This window comes from Crinia signifera, chromosome 3, assembly GCF_055691185.1.
Source record: "Crinia signifera chromosome 3, ASM5569118v1, whole genome shotgun sequence".
Taxonomy (NCBI): Eukaryota; Metazoa; Chordata; class Amphibia; order Anura; family Myobatrachidae; genus Crinia; species Crinia signifera.
In genome coordinates, this window is record NC_139219.1 from 187,404,460 (window position 1) to 187,428,637 (window position 24,178).

Sequence of the window (24,178 nt, forward strand, 5' to 3'; positions counted from 1 at the left end):
GTAGTTATGCCACTGCTGCGAGGCACTAATGCTAACCATTACACCATTCACACTGCCATCTCATTTAAAATTAGTTTCCAAAAGCAACAATATAAGGGATCACCAAGGACAATAAATTCTAGAAAAGCACATTTTACTATGCTTAAGCAGTCTCTAAAGTACATAGACTGGGATGCAATATTTCAAGGAAATAACACTGTAGAAAAAGAGGGAGGCCTTTATAATGTTTTTGGTTACACATACACATAAGTTAATTCCCATGAGAAATAAAGGCAAAAGTTCTAAGTTTAAACCAATGAGGCTTAATAAGAAGGTAAGGGTAATATAAAAGAGGAGGCATGCATGGAAAATGGTTAAAATCTAACAGGAAGGAGTCCTTCCTTTTATATAATTAAATTACATTAAAAAATTCACCTTATTCACCTGGTCTCATTGGAAGTTCGGGCTACAAAATCATTTGTGACTCCTTAATGGAGAAGGATTTTCATCATAATTCATTCTGGATTTGAATTGTATTTGACAGATATAATTAGAGTTCCCCTGATGAAGTCTGTCTTGACGAAACGCATAGGGACGTTTTCTGTTTTTTGATGATTTGCCTGGATCAACTTGCTGGAGAATGGTAAGGGTAACATATAGACAATAAAAATAATGATAATTTTAATAATTATAATCACAACACTAATAGTTGCACTTTTATGAATATTAATTTAAATTAACCTTTTCAGTTTTGTCACATTATGTATTATTTTATATTATTATTTAAAATCTAAGAGAATATATGATTTATATATACAAATAAATAAAGGGTCATTACAGTGAAATATCAGGTGATCTATTTGCCAAGAGGACATGCAGTCACCCTAAGGTTAGAGGAGATGAGATTTCTCCCCCAGTGAAGGAAGGATTTCTTTACAGTAAGTTATGAATTACTCTGCCAGTGCAGGTTGTGTTGACAGACTCAATTTATACCTTTTAAAAAAGGGTTAGACACATGTTTACCCAGATGAGTAACCTGGTAATTTACACCACATCTGGGTAATTTACACCACAGGAAATCAAATAGAGGTTGAACTTGATAGACTCACTTGATAGATTTCACTCACAGCTCTCCTTTTACTCCAACACTCAGTGACCATCTTCGTCTGCATACTCATCTCCATCATTGGCCTCAAGCCATTAGTTGTATATTGATTGAGTCCTCACTACTTACATTTAAGCTGTAATGTGTATTGAACTGTGGTGCTCTTTATTTGTACTGTATTTTTGTTATTTATTCAATGTTATGCCAAGTTTTGTCTCCCTGTACTGTTCCTTTGTACGGCGCTGCGAAACACTTGTGGCGCCTTATAAATAAAATTATAAAAATTATAATAGACTTTTTTCAACCTCAACGATTACAGTATGCTACTATGTTACTATCACATGTAATAGATGCTGGAGGAAACCATGCCTTAAAGCATTACTGTATTTCTCAACTTCAGCTACAGAAGAAAAACCTGCTAAATCCAACAGTGGCTCGGCTTGCCTCAGATCCTTAAAGTTTGGGTAGGTTTGGTTTCCTGTCCCAATGGAGTACTAAAATCAGCTTCATGAATGACTGTAAGTTATTAAAAGGGGGAAGTGATAATATAATCACAGGAATATAATACATTTTTATTAGGCAAATAGAAATAGTGGTATTCCAATAGCAGAGAGAGTGGATATGTGATGCATTTGTAAACAGATTACTTGGAAAACAGTGATCTGGGGTTAGAGTGACTCTCCTGGAACACTGTAAATGGAGATATAGGGAAATCGACAATCACATGAGTGAAATCAATTGCAATGGGTTTCCAAGTACAGTAGATATCCTATCTTGATTCTGTCTAGGAGGTAAAAAGGGATGGTCCTTAAATAAAAGATAAGCAGTTGTGAAGGAGTGTCAAGTGAAAGCAATCTCGATCCAGAGTCTCAGAAACACTTATTTAGCATTTAAGTGCCTTTCCAGGCTTGCGTTAAAGTGTGCTCCTAACAGACTGTCATACAGTACCTTTCCTGCGCCTGCCCAGTGGCATCTCTGCTGTCTCTTATGTGCTCGCTGTGCCATCTCCTGTGGATGTCCCTGATAGGCATTCCTGTGAGCAACTCTGTCCCACTGTGAGTCTAGGCTGAAGTAGCGTGCGAAGCACGCCGGAGTTCCTGCCGCTGTGCAGACATGGGTGCAGCCATCTTGCCTTGTCTCACATGACGCGCTGCAACCAATCCATGCTGCCTATTGTTGACATCACTTCACTGCCTCCAATCAACTTCCACTTCTCCCTATAAGTATGCTGGGAAAAGGCTCAGAATCTGTCAGTGCAATGGTGTCTACAGCCTAACAGCATTTACGGATTTGTTCCTGTGATAACCTTTTTGCAGACCAAGTGCTATTTCCAGCTTCAGCACAGTCTGACTTCTAGCAGTGCTACTGCATTGACTCCTTCTGTTCCAGTCAGCTTCCACTCCTTCTGCTTCCAGGCAGCCTCCACTTCAACTGCGTCCAGGCAGCTTGCACTCCAGCTGTGTTCAGTCAGCATGCACTCCTGCGGATTTCAATCATTTTCCACTCCTAAAGAACTTAGGTTAAAGTACAACATATTGGGCGCAAACACTAAAAACTTACCCTTGGAAAAAGGGAATCAATATACAATAAAGTAGATGGCTGCTCCCAATTAGCAAATTGGATGGTTTGCTAAAATGGAACAATAAGAAAATGGATATGTGTGAATAAACACATACATCCAGAGAGCGCCACACAATTGAAAAATTGTTCAAAGTGTTTTTAAATTTATTGGTACATACATATAATATAAAAACTATACCCGTGGTACAGACTTATCATAAAAATAAATATAAAAACACACAAACTCCTTTAAACATATAGCAGCTGCTAGTCCCGATAATTAATAGTTCAAGTGAACTCTTCTTGAGCAATAGAATAGAGTTATATTGGTCACTCCCTGTGCAAAATCTTTGAGGTAACAATTTTAGGGAAGTCGAGAAAGTGATTAGTGGCCAATATTTATATTTACAGTCCGTCCTGTCCGTAGACAGCTCTAGCTACACTTCCAGCTGTCGCCGCCTATTGACGATGGAAGCCGCTAGATGGAAGCCGCTGAATTGCCGGGGACTAGGAAAAATTGTGCGAGATGCAGGAAGACCCAGGCTGTTCTGACTTATCTCTCCTGCCAGAGAATGGCTTGCATTGTTAGTGCCAAAGCACTGGGGGGTCTCCTGTTGATCTCTGATGTGGGAAGCCGGCTCAACAGATGAAAGTAGGTTTGAGGAGATTGCACGGGAACTGCTGGTTATAGATTCACTTTTGGAGTATAAGTTAGCTCTGCTTTTGGAGTATAAGTTAGCAGAGCTAATTTATACTCCAAAAGTTAATTTATAACCAGCAGTTCCCATGCAATCTCCTCAAACCTACTGCCCTCTGTTGAGTCGGCTTCCCGCATCAGCGATCAACGGGAGACCCCCCCAGTGCTCTGACCCTAACAATGCAAGCCGTTCTCTGGCAGGAGAGATAAGTCAGAACAGCCTGGGTGAGTCTTCCTGCATCTCGCACAATTTCTCCTAGTCCCCGGCAATTCAGTGGCTACCATCTAGCTGTACGCCGAAGGTGGATGGCTCACTCACTGCATACAGATACATCAGCTGGTCGTCAACAGAAGGCGATAGCTGGAAGTGTAGCTAGAGCTGTCTACGGACAGGATGGACTGTAAATATAAATACCGGCCACTAATCACTTTCTCGACTTCCCTGAAATTGTTACCTCAAAGATTTTGCACAGGGAGTGACCAATATAACTCTATTCTATTTCTCAAGGAGAGTTAACTTGAACTATTAATTATCGGGACTAGCAGCTGCTATATTCTTAGGGGTATTTGTTGTGTTTTTTTTATATTTATTTTTATCATAAGTCTGTACCAAGGGTATATTTTTTATATTATTTGTATGTACCAATAAATGTAAAAACACTTTGAACGATTTCCAATTGTGTGGCGCTCTCTGGATGTATGTGTTTATTCACACTCATACGTTTTCTTATTTTCCACTCCTGTCATTACTATAGTGATTATCTGAGCATCTGCTGGCTCCCCATTGGCTACCCATTGGCTCCCCATCGTTGTTTGCAATCTCTCCGCTTCATCAACTGCTACTGCTCATCTAGTACCACTTGCTTCTACCAGACACCTCCTAGGTCACTGATACAGCCACCATCGGTGACCCAATATTGACCAACTGTCATCATTGGTGTACTTTCCTCGAGTGCCTGTGTTACAGTATTCTGGTGAGCTACTTCTACTTACCGGCAGTCATCGTAGTCTCCAACACCCTATTGATGATCAACGTCACATCATATAAGTGAGCATTCATTCTTCAATCACTGTTGTCTTCAACATCCTATCAATGGTTTTCATTGTATCATGTTAATGTGTTAATGAACTTTAATTTTCCAGTTCTTGTTCTCTTCAATGTCCTATCGATGGTTCACATTATATCATGTTAATGAACATTCATTCTCCAGTTGTATTTGTTGTCTTCAACACTGCATTGATGTTTTACATTGAATCTCATAAATGAACATTCATTCTGCAGTTGTTGTTGTCTTCCACATCCTATTGATGGTTTACATTGCATCATCCAAGTGAACTCTCTTTCTTCAGTTACCACTGCCTTGTTACTTCTTCATTCCAAGATCCAGTACTTAAGTTGTTTGCAGATTATTCATTACTTTTGCATAGTCATTATATTTACCAATTACCAATCCACATTGTTGTACCTACTGTATTGTGCTAACTTCTTTAAAGAATCCACTTTTCATTTTACTCCTCCTTCAGAGTCAAGTCAGTCCTCAAGTGTGTCAAAAGCGTTTATTCATTTTATATCAAGTGTTGAGAATCAGTTAATAGAATAGATTGAGAGAACCAACTTTGCCCAAAGGAGGGGACTGAGCCATGGTATGAATTCTAAGGAATGGCTGCCTAGTAAGTCACTTTCCACTCTACCCAAGTGTGTAGTGGGTGTGCCAAGCCACAAGACACTTGTCATGATAATACAAAAGAAAGAGAGGAAGTCCATATTACAGTAGCCCTGGCCAAAATAGTTTTCCATAGAGAAGTGTTTAATGCTTCAATACAAAATTCTGGTGAAGACAATCATCTTGGTTACATTGATTGTGCTGATCCAGCATATTAAATACTTTTAGTAACAAAAGAGATCCTGGCCAATTGTTGAAAGAAGAGTTGGATAGATTTGTAGAGACAGATGTAATCCTGTTAAAGGATTTTATAAAGCTATGTTTTCACTTAAGGTTACAGATCCACAGTGAAAGGTGAAACGATCAAGGTGAAATGATCTCAAGGGTATCAAATACCAAAATGTATAATCTATTGCAGATAACTTTAACATTCTAGAGAAATCTCCATATCCTAATGTCTAGTACAGTAGCTATATTTATACAAATTGCCAGAGAATACCACTAATTGTTCAGGCAAGCTTTCCCCAGGAAATCTTTCAAATTAAATTGGATATGGAAAATTGACACCACTATCTCATCTCCTGGATAGGACATGCCAATATTATTAAGATGCAATTGCTCCTTAGATGTGTGTATTTATTTCAAACATACTGTAATCATTTTGGATTTCTTCAAGAGACAGGAAAAGTGATAACATGGAGAGAGATAAAGTACCAGCCAATCAACTGCTTATCTGCCATGTTACGGGCTGGGTTTAAAAAATGACAGGAGCTGATTGGCTGGTGGTTTATCACTCTTCATTTTATCACATTTCAAAGCTTAATACATATGTCCCTATCTTTTTATGTTTGTTTAATCTGTAATTAAACATTAATGTAAAAAAAAAAAAGTTGAGCTATTCTGAAAAGGTAAAATGTATTGGAAATGATATTCCTATATAATTGTCAATACATTTTACCTTTTCAGAATATCTCAACCTATAAAGATAAGTAAATTGATTTTGCAAAGTAGTTTACAATATTCTTCTTCAATGGAGGAAATACCCAGCCTCCTGTAGCCTTAATAAGAAGGCAGTAGAAGCACCGTCCATGCTGTTTGTCTTCATTCAATTAACTATATGTGGCAAAAGACATTAATTTACTGAGAGAGGGGAATTTCATCTTACTCATATTGTAAGACTGTACAACTGATAGTGACAGCAGTATACAGTGATAGGTAAAATGTATGTAAATTAGCTGCTTCTTGTAAATTAACCTTTCACCTTTGTATGTTTACAGTGACTCAGAATTTAAGCCGACACATCAAAGTGAATGCTAACAGCATATTAACAGCAATAAGCACATTGATATTCAATATTAGCCAATTACCACGTGACAATCAAAGATAATTGGTCCTGCAGTGCAATGATTTGCACAAGAAAAGCAATGCCAATATAATGAAAAATCTATTTAAGTACCCAATATTAATAAGAGAATAATCTACATATTTTTCTTACATATACTGTAGTACAGCAGTTATAATACATTGGGCTTCAGAGTCATTTCGTTGTAAACCGAGTAAACGTATGACTTACCAATATGTGAGTTTTCTTCACAAATGAATTATAAACAGTTCAGGTATTTTAAAGTGTTTGAACTACCAAAGGTTAATTCTGAATAACAAACAGACATATAAAAACCACGCTGAAGACAGAATTATAACAGCTTGAATTTATTAATCAATCAGATTCATTAATATCATTGGCCAGTGAAGATATTAAAAATAGTATTTCACAGACAAACACATTTAAAAAACATTTAATAGACATTTAATAGACAGACACATAGACAAACTAGCAAACTAGACGGTTATTAACTGGATAAAAGCAGCCTTTGTATGGTGCCTTAGATTTGGTGTTAGGGATCCATCTCGTTTACCCGATTATTAGAATAGACATGCGCGGTATAGAAACTTTTGAGAAAATTATTTATGTTTTAGGTGGAGATTTACTAAGATGTGTATTCTACTTCACATGTGATGGTGCTATGGGCATCCAATCCGATCCTGTCCAGGGGCAAACACAGGATTTTCAGTAGGGGGTTTCCAGAGGGGCGGGGCAAAGCATGGAGATGGACACTTAGGTGACCCAGTATATGCCAGGTCAGTAAAAGTATTATAGATAGACCAAATGTATATAAATAATAATAATAATAATAATTAAAAAGAATATATATATATATATATATATATATATATATATATATACAGGGGCATCAACAGCAGTGCAGACCACTGGGCATAGCAATGTATTGGGGCCCCTACCAATCCTCCAGCGGTAGGGGTGGGAAAAGCTTTGATGTCCAGTGGGTGGTAGGGGGTATTATATCAACCGCTCAGCATGTAGGGCCTGGATCAGTAATTTCCACTAATTACCCCTTTACTGCACAGATGGTGGGAGATGGGGTGGTAGAAGGGGGCACTGGGCTGAATGAAGGGCCCTGATACATAACTTCCATGGTGGTAGAGGATGTTTAATACGCAGAGGAGGGGTGTATAGGGGAGTGGGCTTATTATTCATAATTTTCTGGTGCGAGGACAACTTTCTTCACTGCAGATATCTCCTGTTCCCGGAAATAGATTTCTTAGATTTTAATGGAATTAAAAACTAGAGAATCCCACCTACCAAATGGTTATGGGGACTAGGGGATCAGAGTTCAGGAGGTAGAGCAATCTGCCAATGAGAATATAAAACTACATACCAGGTGTGTGAAGCTGGAGCAGTAACCAGCTGCTCGAAAGCTGATATCTCTGGTTCTGGGAATAGTAGAGACAAGCTACTAGAGTCCAAGCTTATGGAATATACCCTCATAAAAACTCTAAGTCAGACAGAACCTGAAATATCTGACTGGGAATAGCAATTAACAGGCTTGGATGGGGACCTCTACTTTGAAGTCAGATATCTCCGGTTCCCAAGGGCCAATTTTTAAAATTCTTGTACCCATGGAAAAAGGGGACCCTCAGCTTTCAGCCTAGGCCCCTTAGACTCCTGAAGGGGTTTCTGGGTACTCAGAAACCCCCCTGCGTGCGCTACTGCTGTCTACTATCCTCTAGTGGGTGGTAAATAAATAAGAAGTAGATTCTGATTGGTTGCCCATAGCAACATCACATATGAAGAATACACATCTTAGTAAATTTCCCCCTTAGTGTTTAAGGTGAAAAATAGTCTCTTACTTTGTCACGTCTGGCCAGACAGAAAAAGGTACAGTACCTCTCCAGATCCTGCAGTATGGCGTTCCCTGAATGTTAAAGTTAATGCCAGCGGCGACACATTGTCTCAAGTGCTAGGTGGAAATAGTTGTATTGCCTTTTATACAGGTTCCTGGCAGAGCCTCCTTGTATTCCAGGTAGGTATGAGCGATGAAGCATTTCCCCACCTCTTCTACGGTATTAGCGGCTTCCTGAGATAAAAGTAAGGTGTTTGACATTGCTGCTAGTTTAAATAGCGTTTATTGCTGGTTTGCACATGCACATTCACTCGCTCATATTTTTACAGCAGTTCCATTGGGCGCATCCGTGCATTACAAGCCTCTCTCTTGTTTGCAGCAGCCCAATCATTGGCTTGTTTTTTACGGGCAGCTGAGTACTTCAAGTCTCATTTTCACAGCTGCTGCTGCCACCCCCTTCCCCCCACGGCTGCTTTACAAATGGTGCCCTTTGCGATACTAATTGCATATGCAATTAGTGTCTTTGTGATGAGTGGCGGAATGTACTGCAGTTGTTTTAAGACTTATCAGAATGCTGTGTACAGTAGTTAATATTCTAACCCTTTAATGTCCCACTTGTTGTGAATATCTTTAAGAAGACACACTTACGCTACCTTCTAGTCTAGTTCACAGGGGGTTTCTGTCCTCTCTGAGCTCACCTTAGAACACCTGTATTTTTGGTTTCAAACTCCTTACAATACCTGCTACTGTTCCCTATCCCAGAACAAAGAATCCTAACTTTCATTAATGGTGTTGCTGATGGATCTATTACTTTGACTAAAGTTTTTATTTGCATAAATCAGTCTCTTTGATGCCCAGATTATGAGATCTAAGCATAGTCATAAAAAATTATAACAATTTATCAATTGAAAATTCTAAATAGAGGTTGTCAAGTATTTTTGCATCTAGTTATCGTATAATCAGATGCAAAATAAATAAAGCAAGGTGGTGATGTGGCATCTAGAACTTTGCACTAACCATGTTTTAAAATATAATATAAATGGTGAGACTCCTCTTTGTGTTCTGGTTTGGAGCTTACTGCCAGTATAATGGTGTTAAGTCTGCTAGTATAAATATGGTATGTCTAATGTAGTAAGTCCTGGTACGGTACACACCGCAACACCTAATAGTGTATTATTTAAAATAAATTGCATATGACAAGGTATATTAAGCATACTAAAGGTAAAATTTAAGATTGCTGAATGGTGAGTTTCGCTTCTCAATGAATCTTCATATAATGCCAATCCAGGGATTCTCCTCTCTGATCCAATATGGTGTGAAAAGCATGTAAAAGCCATGCATTTTATGTGGTTCACAGCAGGATATACCCACAATATGTGGGTTGGACATGTATATATGGGTTTTTGAATGCCTCTAGAATACAAACTGTCATTGGCTTCACTTACTCATTTCATTTTGACTCCCAGAGTTACTTGCAGAAACATCACTGACATACTGTATATGAACTAATGTATTGAAATGTCAAAAGATCCAAACATGAAAAAATGGGGAGTAGGGCCACACAAACTCTTCAACAAACTCTAGATACCGCTTTCACACAGCTGGCAATTACCGTAAATTTTCCGGCTTTTGAAGCGCTGGGTTATTCGGCCACTCGCTTGCAGACTGTCACACAGGAGAGCAAATATCCGGGTCTAATATTTAGACCCAGAGATTTGGTCTAATACACGTGTTATTCACCTGTGTAAAAGGGTCAACCTGGATCTTAACTCCAGGTCTCTCACCATGATCCTTTGCAGGGTCGGAGACCCGGAGTTTAAAATCCAGATTGACCCTTTCACACAGAAAATTTCATTAAATTTCCGGGCGGAACTGCATCACCCAGGAATTTCATTTTGTATGTGAAAGGGGAATTAGACAGACTATTCCAGTGCCCACTAAATCGTTTAACACAGTTTGGACTGAGTTAAATACAGTACTCTGGGCTGGTTCCCACTATTAACAGAAAACACAGTGCCTTCCCTACTTATCAACTTTGAATATCCCAGTGTAATGGCAAAGGGTACCTAAAACCCTATTCTATTATATTCAAATGTAAAATAACAATAACAATAACAAAAAAAAATCTTTGCCAAAATAAATTTTACTGGAAAAAAAAATCTTTGAACTCACATTCCTCAAACTACTGTAAAAAAATATCTAATTTTTCATAATAATACTATTCTTGCAATTCACTGGGAAAATGTTTTTCTTTGCAATCGAAAGGGATTGTAATTTCATACTAGTAATTAAAAGGGATTTGTTTTTGTAATCCATTGGAAAAAAAACTAATTAAAAAACACTGAAGATCATTCAAATGTCTCTATAGCTTGGGACGCCAGTCCTTCAGGACGCTAGGGATCTATTATATGAAGGTCTAGTTATAAAGACTTTAAATTATTTGCAGCGTTATACTGGCGTTCTATTAGTTATAACTCCGTTGGATATCGATTGTGAATTGACTCCTGTATCCATTCCACCAACAGGTAATCATATGTCAGAAATCTACTGCAGACCATCACTGCAGCTTGCACTGACTTATATTGGGTAATCATATGTCAGAAATCTACTGCAGACTATTGTTTTAAAACTGTATAAGGCTGTTATTGTGATTTTATATCTGTGCTATGTCAAGAACTTAGAAATAGTAGGTCTGATTAGCACCTTTTGCTGGTGGGGGAGGTGTATTGGGTGGGGCAGTTAAACCAGGATGCACATATGTTTCTTTTGGCTGATATATTTATATTCAGTATAGCTTTGGACGCCAGTCCTTCAGGACGCTATGGATCCAGTATATGAAGAGTCTAGTTATAAAGGGTCAGCTTTAAATTATTGGTAGCTTTATACTGGCATTAAACCAGAAACCAGAAGGTAAACAACACACCAACATTACTTCTGAAGGACTGCATTATAACCACAAAACTCAGGAACATCATGTGGCCTCAACTCACCTTTGCCATGAGAACACCTGGACCAGGCCCACCACCCCTAATGCTGAGAACACCAGGACTAACCCTCATGGTGAGCATGGAGCTGTGAGGGGAAGCACCAGGGCCAGCCTATGTAGCAACACTTCCCCCATGAGTCCCTTGTAAAAGTGTCAGTCCCCTGCAAATGTGTGTTCATGTCTTTTCTCCCCCCCCCTCCTGCAGCTTACATCTACCCCACCATGTGCTATTCCTGTAATATATACCTCTGCAGATTGCACACCCTGCTAGCTCTGACCTATGCAGTGCACCAAGCTGGTTGCCTCAGATGGTATCTCTGTTGGTCACGTGGATGTTTCTGTGCAGGGTTTATCATACTACTACACAAGTATTTGCTTTCCAGTGTATGCATTGGATCCTTGTATGGCTTGCCTCCTACAGTGTAACCTTCGTAGTGCGCCCACTATGGCTGCCGCATCTGGTGCACTTGTGGATGGGATGAAAAATATATGGACCTGAGTATACATTGAAATCATCCATTTCGGGTAATTTCTTTTACGGGTAATCTATTCCACCCAGGGTAATCCTACACAGAGCACCTAAAATGGCTGCCGCACCTGGTACCTTGTCAGGGTGGAGTACACAACCCATGGAAGTTATTATGCTGCACCAATCCTGCATTATGCTTACTGTGTGCTCAAGGGTTTCTTTTGTCTGTGACTTGTCTGGTACTGTACCACCAACATCCTCTGTATTATGTGCATTGTTTTTTTGGAGAAAGTGCGCTATTTAAATTAAAATTACTTACTTATCTGCAAACTCACCACAGAATGATAAAAAAAGATACATTTCCCAGTAGTATTGTAATAGTCTCTCAAATGACATCTGTCGTGTGACAGTGACTGTATGGATTATGGGGGTGAGAGAGGGCAATATCCGTGCTATCATCTCCATTTATGTCTGTAGCCAATTAATGACCACTCCATTTCTCGTAGCAATCCAAATTTGTCCCAGCCTCGATGGTTGGTGTTTGTGGATGTGCCTTTCTGTAAACCCCAGCATGAACAGCTTTGGTGAGTTACACACTAGCCTGGCCATTCGCTGTGGGGAGAGGGGAAATAGGCCGGCTGCAGGGGAACACCCAGCATTTTATCGGCTTCCCCATAAAAACACTGGGTGATCCCCTGGGAACGTAGACGTGGCATTCCCTGCTCAAGGTGAGTGGCTGATGTCACATGACCTCAGCGCCTGCCCCCTCTTTGGCGGATCAACGGAAATAAGTCAGTATAGACTAACTTTTCTTTCCGAAGGGGAGAGAAAAGATTTGATGGTAGGCCACTATTGAATGGTTTCTCTCCCCTTCGGCCGCATGCGAGGGGATGTGATCACGTAATCCCCTAGCATGGTGCTGAGGGGATTTGGCACATGGGGGGGATAGCCTGGCAGCGGGTGGCATTAAGCGAGCTAACCTGATCACCCTCGTAATCCCATGGGAATGTGTGGGTAAATGAACTGAGACTGAAAGACTTCAGTACAACACTAGTTAAACTGCGTGTGGGTAGAGTACGTCACATTTTACTGCTGTAAAGATCTGTCAACTGTTGTAAGTGCTGTTACATACTTGTAAGGGAAGCACCAAAATTGGACAAGCAGCTTCTGAAAAACATACACCACAAATGCATTCAAGTATAAATTGAATGATTTATGGACACATAGGCCCTTATTCTGGTTCACTCGCAAAGGCAAATTCCTTCTTAGAAGGACAAAACCATGTGCACTGCAGGTGGGGCAGATGTAACTTGTGCAGAGAGAATTAGATTTGGGTGGGGTTTTACTTCAAAGTGAGATCTATATTGCAGTGTAAAAATAAAGCAGTCAGTATTTTCCCTGCACAGAAACAAAATAACTCACCCATATCTATTTCTCTCTGCACTTGTCACCTGCAGTGTATATGGTTTTGTCCATTAGAGAGTGATTGTGCCTTTGCAAGTGAACCAGAATAACCTCCATAGGGTGATATTTAATAGGATGAGAGATTTAGGAAAAGAGAGATTTGGTAAGAAATCTCCAGGTTTTTTAAAGCGGCAATCATTTACATTTCAAAATCAAACTGGTTTTGCAGTGTAAATGATTGCGGCTTTAAAAAAAACTGGAGATTTCTCACCAAATCTCTCTCTTTCCCATTAAATCTCACCCATACAATGCATTTTCATTTGACATGCATTTTAGTGCTGTTCATCTCCACATCACACAGTTAAGCCTACTAATCCTGACATGATACCCTATATATCATTTCAGTGATTGTTTTCTCTGATTACCTTATTTTGTATGTACACAACAACTGACAACTTCATTTTAGTAATAGCTTTTCTTTCAAGATACAGTACTGCTATGTTGCTTGATTGTTACAAGACAGCAGTATGTAAACATAATAGAAATGTCAGCATGCTGTCTTAGAGTGTCAGGCGGTGGGTATCCTGAACATTTTATAAGCTGATTATAATATTTTGTCCTCCGATAAGGTTGTTGAGCTGAATAGCACTAGTGTAGCAAATGATTATGCATCTAAACATTGCAGTATAGAAGAAATAACTCCATGGGAATTACTTTCTCTAAGATTTATTTCTGGTGTAATGTAATGTTCCACAGCAGGTTCTGTATTTCAGTTGTTTCAGTAGAAGACTTGAAAGATTCAACTGAAGCAGAAAGAGAGAGCATTATGTAACACACGGAGTCTGACCAGACGTTCTTAGTATATTTTCACTAGATAAAAAAAATTAAGAGGGAAAAAGGTCATTGATTAACGTAAGTTATTTTATATACAGTTAGTAATGTAGAGACGTGGGGAAATTTACTCAGATGGGTTTTCTGTTTCACATGGGATGTTGCTATGGGCAACCAATAACAATCTACTTTTTATTTATGTAGAACTTTCTAGAAGATAATAGATATTATCTGATTGGATGTCCATAGCAACAAGCTATCTCAAATAGAACTCCAATCTCAGTAAATTTCCCCCTATGTTTCTATAGGATGGCAAAAAAAAATAATCTTGTATACAATATGTTGGGTTAATTCAATAATGAATAAAACCTTATAAAATATCTAAATATATAAAAACATATATACAAAAAAAAAAAAGAAAAAGGAATGCTGGTAATTAGAATGTGCTCTTCCCAGTATAAAATGTAATGAAAAAATAAAGCCAGTACCTATGTTTGCAGTGATATTACTAATAGCAACAAATACTGCAATTAATATCCACAAGAAATGTTACATTAAATATTACTTCATTAACACAAACTATTTATACAACCCCACACACAAATTATAACCCAATGAGTTTAATTACCCAAAGAGAGTAATCAAACTGATCCACTAAATTAATTCTACTAAGATGTCATTGGTTATATTAGCATTAGATGCAAAAATTATTTAACCACATGACCTTACTATTTAAAGTATGTTTTCCCCACTTTAAGCCTTGAAGGTTTTATAGGAAGGCTCTTAAACCCATCCATGCCCTTTATTACAACCTCTTCTCATTTGTCACTTTGAATGAGTTGTCCCCAGATATGTTTTAATTGAATAATTGCATCAAGTACATTTGTCTGTTGTCTCTACTGATCAAAGTAAACAGGATTTAAAGGCATAAACAATGATAATTAGTAGTGATGTTCTGCTTCTCATGCTATCTACTGTATAGAAGTTCAATTATTTATATTCCTACTTTGCTAACTGAATGTAAGACAAATGTATAACATATACACTGTCCAGGTGCAAAATTATTCATTTTAAATTCAAAATGATTAACTCCATCTAGATTGTAAGATTGTGGAGCAGGGTCCTCTTCCATCCTGTTCTCGCAGCCCTCTTCTCTGGCCCTTCAAATACTGTTTCTCCTTTTTCGGCAACCATCATTACCCGCATCTCTTCTCACTTGTAATAATTCATCTCTTCCAACAACAACTTGTAACAACTCTTTTGCTTCCTTACATCTCAGTTGTATTGTGTACTGGGAATTGTGGTTCTGTGTTACCTGTGCTCTATTTAAATTTTTTCAGTTACTCTATTGGCATGTTTGGTGTAACATTTATTTATTGTTGTAATGTGTGCCATATATATGTCATGTGTGATATATGGAACTGAGAGCCACTTGTGGCAAATTAATTATCAGGAATAACCAAAATTTGAATGTCCTACTGTTACTACTCTATTTGTTACAGACCTGCCCAGTCATGATCATCAGTTTCACACTAGTGTTGCTTCAATCAGTACATTCATATGCTGTGAAGAGAGCAACAGACCTAGGAGTGCTCTAATTCCTAATTTTAAGTGTAAAATATCTCAATGTCTACCACAGGTACACAAAAAAGTCTCAGTTTAACTTTGAACTGAAAATATATCTAGGGGAATGGATTACTGGTGCCAGTGTACCATGTAATCCCCCTCTCCCTCTACTCAATAAATCCATTAAATTAGTAAACGCACTAATGCCCCTTTCACTTTGACTGTAGCGACCAGGCATTTGCAAGGTTTTGCTCACCACAGCGTATTGCTGGGTCTCTGACATCAGTCGTGGGGTGGAGCAGAGTGGCAGCGTATCATCGGGGGTATGGAAGGAGGCAGCACTTGGAGCTGATGCTGTCTTCAAGTGCTGCCTCCTCCATAGTGTGACTGTGATCCGGGCTGCTCGACCCGGGTGACCTGTTCACACTCCACAACAACCTGGGTCCGACCCAAGATCAACCCTTTTTTTCGGTCGGATTGCTGGGTTGTTGGACCCGGGAAATTGAAAAAGGTCTTTTCACCTCGACCAGAGACCTGGGCCGACCTAGCAACAATGAAATCCACCTGGGTTATTTCTGCAATGTGAAAGGAATATAACAAAGTAATAATGCATGTCTGTAATGAGTCCAAATTACTGTGTATGGCAGTGGTTCCCAAACTTTTTAAATCACGGCACCCTAATTTATCATAATATTTTTCAAGGCACCCCTAGGCCAAAAGTTTGTTACTGAGAGTTTTAGAAAAAATATTAAATTAAAAAAATTGTGATTAAATTGTATCCTTAGGTCCAGTTATATGGTGAGGAACATGATTCACTTCTGTTTGACCAAATATTTTATAATTGGAAGCCATGAGCACTGATTTTGCCTATTTCATTGGCCATAAATATTTTTTGTTGGTTCTGGACCACCAACCCGAGGCACCCCTGCAAGTGCTCCGAGGCACCCCAGGGAGCCTAGGCGCAAAGTTTGGGAACCACTGGTGTATGGTATTTTCTCATACAGAATTCATTACTTCCTTGTTACATGAGAATCTTTCGATATTTTATCATTAGAATGCCATGTTTAATATAACGATTCCCTTGTTTCCAGTCCACCTTCAAACTTAGAAACAAGGCCCTTCTCCAGACACCATATTCACATCAACCCATCAAATTGAAAATTACCCTGAATCGAAGCGTGTTAAATGATTCGATGTAGATTGGATCTCGATGCGGCATCGGGATCAAAAGCAGAAATAGATTTGCCTGTCAGATCTGACTGGCGCAATCGGATACATTATAGAACAGGATGCCAGAAATTGTTCTGCCTGCTGTCTTCCGGAGACTTACCGCACTAGAGGTTCCGTGAGTGCCCTAAGAGGATTCCTGTTCATACTTTTGCCAGTGTGGTACATGTTTTAAACCCTGTGGTATCCAACCCACAACAGAGGATAATGTTGATACGGATGCCGTACAAATCATATATTTTTATGTGACACTTCATCCTATTAAATTGATGAAGCTGCACGGCAAGGCACCCCTTCTATTTCTTATAGATTGCTGTTTTTATATATATATATATATATATAAATAGGGACCTCAACACTCACCTTAGTAAACTAACTTACCTTAATACACAAATAATAAAATAAATAATGGGGATTTAATTCATGAATTCATCAATGCATTTAAGCTTGCAGCCCATCACCAATGGATCCCATTTCACTGCAAGTCCTACACTAACAACCAATCTCTTAAGAGTCCGGCAGCTGCTGACACAGCATAGCTAAAATGAACATGTGCTTGTTTCTGGGATTATAGCTCAACTGCTATACCTTATGGCTTTTAAAGGTGAGACAATCACCAACACATGTCCTGAACTGCCACTAAGGGCTGTCACAGGTTTAAGATAAATGAGCTTACCTGGGGTGCATGAGAAAGCTCTTGATTAATAAAATTTTGCTGCTTTTTTAAAAACAGCATAATATATAGTAATTATTGCAGGGCAGTGTAATCAAGTAATATAATTGTAACAACAAATAATATTCTAGCGATATTTTATAAAAACATAATATGGTTGACTTTATTTCAGATAACAAAAAGAAACCACAGAGTTTTCCTTTGCTTGGTTAATGTTATTTTAAGAAAAGGGATATTAAAGTACTGTTGCTCTTATTCTGTTTTACTCACAAAGGCAAATGCCTTCTCAAATGGACAAAACATGTGCACTTAGATTTGGGTCATTTTGTTTCAGTGCAGAGAAAATACTGACTGCTTTATTTTTACACTGCAATATACAGTAGATCTCACTTTGAAGTAAAACCCCACCCAAATCTAATTCTATCTGCACAAGTAACATCTGCCCCACCTGCAGTGCACATGGTTTTGTCCATTTGAGAAGGCATTTGCCTTTGTGAGTGAACCAGAATAAACCCCTGTATGTGGTCCATAGACTACCACATTTTTTTCCATTATGATTTTAGATCTAAACAACTACAGAAAGATAAATATCTATAATTTTTTTTAGCTTTGTACAACATTTTTTTTTTGTCAAAATAGCCTTTGCCCTGTACAAACTTTCTTAAAAAAATATTAAAAACTTGATATCAGTTACATATTACACAATTGTATATTATGCACAGCGGTAATATATTTTAAAGGCAGACATATAAATACAGGCTACAGGGAGAGAGGGAACACATGCTGTATCTTATCACTGTTAAAGGTTCTGATTCATGAAAGCATATATCTATTTAATATTTCAATTTGTAATGCCATTTTCATATTTTGTACTATTTTCTCACCAATAGTCCATGCTAGAGGAAGTTGGAATAATATCAAAATATGCATGTCTGAAACATTTTTGAGATAGCTAAGATTATTTTGTAATCTTACTTTATCCACCAAGGGAAGGCATATTGAGAACTATCCCGTTGCTTTAAAATAATATTTTTTCTTTGAAATATCTCTATGCAGTTCTGTGTTTGCTACTTTTGATCGTATCATTTTAGTTACAACATCCTTCTGCTTCTAATATCGTTACAAAAAGAATGCATTTTTATATAAAGTATGTTAAATTAATAAACATAGGGGATGATTCAGGTTGGCTCACAAAGCATATCTGGGACCTTATTCTAGTTGATTTGCAAAGCTGCAAATTTCACAACTTTGCAAGTCCACCAAACGCCGCCCGCACAGCCATCCGCCCCCCCCCCTCGCACACTGAGTTTACTCCACACGCATGCGAATAGATGTTTTGCATAAAGATCCATTCGCAGCTTGTGTGCAGGGAGGAAATCATTCAAATGGATACTGACCATCGAATGATTTCTACAGCGCTCACAGATGTGAGACACCTCTCTGGTGTCTCACATCTATAAGCACCCTGTACGGGAAGCAGGCAGGCAGCTGAAATTCCCTGATGTCAGCTTCCCATCCCCCGCATGTGCGTCATGGGCACATTTCCATGGCAACGCCCAGCGTTTTCATGGGAACGCCCATGAAACTCTGCGTGTTCTTAGAGTTTGACCTCTCACCACTGCTAGGTGCGAACAGGGCAGCGAAGAAGCGGTTTGGATCGCCCGCTTGCACCAAGCACCTGCACATGTGCATAAATGCGCATGTGTAGATGCTAAACATCGCTCCCCCTGTATGAACCTGAGAGGTAATGTGCCATTCAGAGTAACCTCCTTGGTTTGCTAACGGACTAAACCATGTGCACTGCAGGTGGAGCTGTTGTAACATGTGCAGAGAGTTAGATTTGGGTGGGATGTGTACTTCAAACTGATATCTAAATTGCAGTGTAATGGTGCCCACACACGCACCGATTTCAGTGCTATGCGTTTTTGGCTGTACAATGGTTCTTTACAATTTTTCTGCCAGAATTAAGCATGACCCGATGTGATGGTTATTTTGCTGTCTGCAATGCGATGCTGTGCGATTTAAGCACATTTTTTCACTGGCTTTTTCTGACCTTTATTTTGTTTGAGTTCACATGTTTTAAACCTGCAATAAAGTTGTTGATACCAATTTGTATGTAATTATTCCCCCCCCCCCCAAAAAACCATCGTATAGCATCGGCTCGTATGCCTGTATAATGCTGAGCCCGATGCTATGCGATAATGTCCAAAAAGTACCTGCTGCACATACTTTTTTGGACATCTAAAATCGGCCCCCGGGAACGCGCATAGCACAGCATCGCGTCGCACACGCCGCACGAATACACCCCGATAATTGTACGCACGATGCGTTTTGTACTTTAAAAGTACAAAACGCGTTCTAAAATCGATGCGTGTGTGGGCTGCATTAGAATAAAACCGCCAGTATTTACCCTGCACATAAACAAAATAACTCACCCAAATCTAACTCTGGGGGTTATTCTAGTTCATTCTTTCTGACAAAATCCTTCTTAGATGGACAAAACCATGTGCACTGCGGGTGGGGCAGATGTAACTTGTGCAGAGAGAATTAGATTTGGGTGGGGTTTTTCTTCAAAGTGAGATCTATATTGCAGTGTAAAATCATGCAGTCAGTATTTTCCCTGCACAGAAACAAAAAAACTCACCCAAATCTAATTCTCTCTGCACATGTTTCATCTGCCCCCCTGCAGTGCACATGGTTTTGTCCATCTAAGAAGGATTTTGTCAGAAAGAATGAACTAGAATAAACCCCTCTGTCTGCACATGTGACATCTGTCTCCCCTGCAGTTTTGTCCATTAGCAAACCAAATGTGCTTTGTAAGCCAACCTGAATCACCCCCATAGTACACTTTGAAAGCAGAGCAGTGTTCCCACTCAAATTAGAAGTAATAATTTTCCCCACTCATTTCCTGTATGTGTCCATTTTTGATGGTTTCCAAATGGCTGACAATGTTTAGGTTGACAGTCAATTGGTTCTCCATTGTTTGGACTGTTACTTAACCATCCACTTAGACTCCAATTGGACACGGTAAAATAAATTTGGGGTCCACATGCTCAGGTTTCAACATTAAAACAAAAAATTAGAAACATTCTTGTCTATCGTGTCATGATTTGACCTTGTTTGAGAGAAAGAAAAGAATTTGCACGTTGGATGCACAACTTTAGGTGTGCATCCAACGTGCAAATTATTTTCTTTCTCTCAAACTAGTTCTACACCAATTACCCGGATAGCACCCCCGGCCACATCACTAAGAAAATGGCGGCCTCTTCTCTTTTCAAATAATACCCTATACCAATTTGAGATCAAGGGTACATTTAATCTGTGTGTGGACCCAAAACCCTCCCCATTCCCCTTTCCCCACCTAAAAGTCATGATTTGACCTTTCCATGTCAAATTTTTGCTTGTTCCAACCCATTTCCTGTGTCAACCTTGTGCATGGTAACCTTTTTTGGGTTAATTTAGACATTGTCTGAGAGATATACCACACCCATTTTGACAATCTTCTCTTTCCACTCTATTTCTTATCTCTCATCAGCTTCTTCAGCCTTAGGGCCAGATGCACTGAGCTTCAAAGGGGATAAAATGGAGAGTGATAAACAGCCAATCAATCTGCTCCTGCCTTACATTTTTCAAACACAGTCTGTGACATGGAAGTTAGGAGCTGATTGGTTGGTTGTTTATCACTCTCCATTTTATCAGTTTTGAAGCTTAGTGCATCTGACCCTTAATATCATCCACATGTTGATAATACTTAAGGCCCCCTTACATTATGCGATTTGGGCACGATTTTGCCCGATTCGGATGAATCGGGCCGTGAAATCGTCCCAAATCGCCTCCGACCTGATGCGCGGCCCCGTGCGCATCGGATCGGAGATGGGAGGTCGGACAGGCTGCACATAAGATTTGCTAAATCTTATGTGCTGCCCGGAGCCGTGCTCCCCCACAACAGGGGACCTACCAGAGTCAGGAGCAGGGAGCCGGGCAGCATCAGCGGGAGCAGGGGGGGCGGCGCAGAGTACCAGGGAGCCGGGCAGGAGAAGACGCTGCAGCAGCAGCACTTCAAAAAAAAAAGGGCCATACAAACGCATAGGAAGCCATTCATTGGCTGAGACCTCTCTCAACCAATCAGCAAATGGCTGAGACCTCTCTCAGCCAATGAGCGATTGGCTGAGACCTCTCTCAGCCAATCGCTCATTGGCTGAGAGAGGTCTCAGCCAATCAATGGCTTCCTATTCGTTTGTATGGGGTTTTTCTTTTTTTTTGGAAGTGCTGCTGCTGCATCGTGTTCTCCTGCCCGGCTCCCTGGTACTCTGCGCCTCCACCCCCCTGCTCCCTGCCCAGCGGCTCCCTGCACCCGACCCCCCCCCTGCCCACTCTCTGTTTGCGGGCATATTCCTGCTGCTGTCCCCCGCTCCCATTGTCCCTGCAGCTCCCCGGGAGTGGCATGTGATAAATCGCATGCGATTTATCACATGCAAAACTTGGCACATGAAGTGCCATCGCATGTGATCCCTCCCGGGGAGCTGCTGGGACAATCGGGTCCGACTTGTCGTTATGACAAGTCAGACAAATGTAAGGGGGCCTTTACTGTAAATCTACTTAGTTTCTCCTGATTTTTCTTTAGTTCTCCAACCTTTCTTGTGTCTATAACAGTATTTATGCCATACAAAACTATGGGGGATGCTTGCCAGTTGTAATTGTTGGAGACTCTGCAGATATTGGAAATATCTGCCACAGTCCCTCCTTGATACAATCCGGTGATATAGTGGTTTCGGCTGGGATACCTCAAAACTTACATTTTGTTGGGATTTATTTACCACAAAATAACATTAATAACTATGACCTATAACCCATTAATGCTGCAATGGAAATCATTAGCAAAATGATGTACACCCAATGTTGAAGATGTGTATTCTACTTCACATGTGAAGCTACTTCTTATTTATTTAGCACCCTCTAGAAGATAGTAGACAGGATCTGATTGGTTGCCCATAGCAACATCACATGTGAAGTATAATACGCATCTTAGTAAATTTCCCCCAATTAGTTTTCTCTTTAATCAGTTATTATTACATATTACTTATTACAAAGTTGGAATATGCATTCCTTATTTTTATTTTGAATATATCATGTGATGTATAATAAATAAAGATATGTTGTTGTGTCAAAAATGCCTTTGTGCATTATGCTTCTTTAACTGATTAATCCATTTTTGTTTTATAAAGATACGTTTCCCTCTTGGAACTAGTTCTCTGTGCTATTGGGACCCCTTATATAATTAGACCCCATTGCAGAAATCCATTACTTCAGTCAGCTAATATAGTAAGTAACAAACTGTTTCAGTAATTGATGCTCTTCGGCAGTCATATTGTATATTTTTGTGTTAGCAGGCAAGTATGGAATACATTATGTATATAACTTATTGGATTTGTTAACTTGCTTCTCCCTGTGCAAGAAGTACAGTAAAATACTGTATGACAATGCAAGGTTTGGAGAAGTACACAAAATTTCCACACAAAATAGATTTTAATGCATTGAGATAACTCTGGAGGGTGGTTGCTATGAGACAAAATGTGTTGATGATGATTACTATCAGCAGCTCTATATAGCTGCTTCTGATTAGCTGGCCTCTTACTGAGTCCTCCAAATGATTGAGCTTAAGTGATTATGTTATTATATATGAAGAAACTGTTGTCTACAGTATTCATATTGCTTAATTGACATTTCAATGTTGACTAACGCAGGAAAGAAGATTCCCATTTGATTTCAGAACAGAAAATAACAGATGCTTGCCTTTGTTTTTGTATGTAATTACTCTTTCTATGGAAAATGCATCTTTCTCATTTATAACTGTCCAGAGAATATTCTCTCTAGTTTACATGACATGAAGCTTATCAGGGCAAAGACATTACAACGACACACACACATTATTTAGGGCATTACAACACAGAAGCAGATGCACAACAAGGACCAGTCCATTAGGAACAAATGCATGTTGTTGTAGCACAGAATCTAAAACAAATAAAGAATGTAAAGCAGCACAAAAGATCACAGCTGTTGATTAATTGCCACAACAACTAACACAGACAAGGCTTGGGGAGAATAAATCAATGACTATTATAGACTCTCTTGTCCAATAAACATTAGTACATACTCATTGGTGATTGGTTTTGTAGTCCTCATGTGATCACATGCTAAAAGTACTTCAGGGTCATTGGCAAAATATTTCAGAGTAATATTTATTATACATATGGTTAAAGATTGCTAATAGCATTTCTAAGTTTAGAGGAAACTGAAATTTTACTGAAGAAAAAGAAAAATATATTTATGCTGTGAGACTGTGCAGACTCTAGTCTTCCTGTTCTCCATGAAGGCTACATACCCTATCCCAAGATGGCTACTGAGATCTCTTGGGCATGTGTGGGAGCCATCTTGAGATGGTGTTGGTCTTTATTCTTGTACCCGGTATCTTTCTAAATCCGTGCATTTCGTCTTCTCACTTGGGGTGTCACTCTTTGTTGTGGTGCTTCTGGCACAGGACTGGTCTGTATATCACTGCTGAAATAAAGAGCACATTATGCTATAAGCACCACAGCAGAGGATGACAACCAAGGGAGGGAAGAGGGACTGCATGGGTATTGGACAATACAAGGTGCTAGAAAAATCCGTCATCCAATAAAGTCAGAAATCAATTGCAATTTCTGGTAATTTTTTCAAACTATTTAGAGCCGGGAATGTGTGATTTTTTTAGTAATGGGAGTGCTTTTTTTTTGGTAAAATAAAAGGCATGGGGTCACTCCCCTGAGCATAACCA

At 39.3% G+C, this 24,178-nt stretch overlaps 1 long non-coding RNA gene across 2 annotated transcripts in view; it reads right to left on the reverse strand.

Annotated features, from left to right (window-relative positions):
- Positions 1–23,406: 23,406 nt before the first annotated feature.
- LOC146062627 (uncharacterized) overlaps positions 23,407–24,178 on the reverse strand; it is a 123,952-nt gene continuing 123,180 nt past the window's right edge. For both annotated transcript variants that reach the window (XR_014471428.1, XR_014471429.1), the window contains exon 5: positions 23,407–23,922. This is a non-coding gene — a long non-coding RNA (uncharacterized LOC146062627). The remainder of the gene's footprint in view (positions 23,923–24,178) is intronic.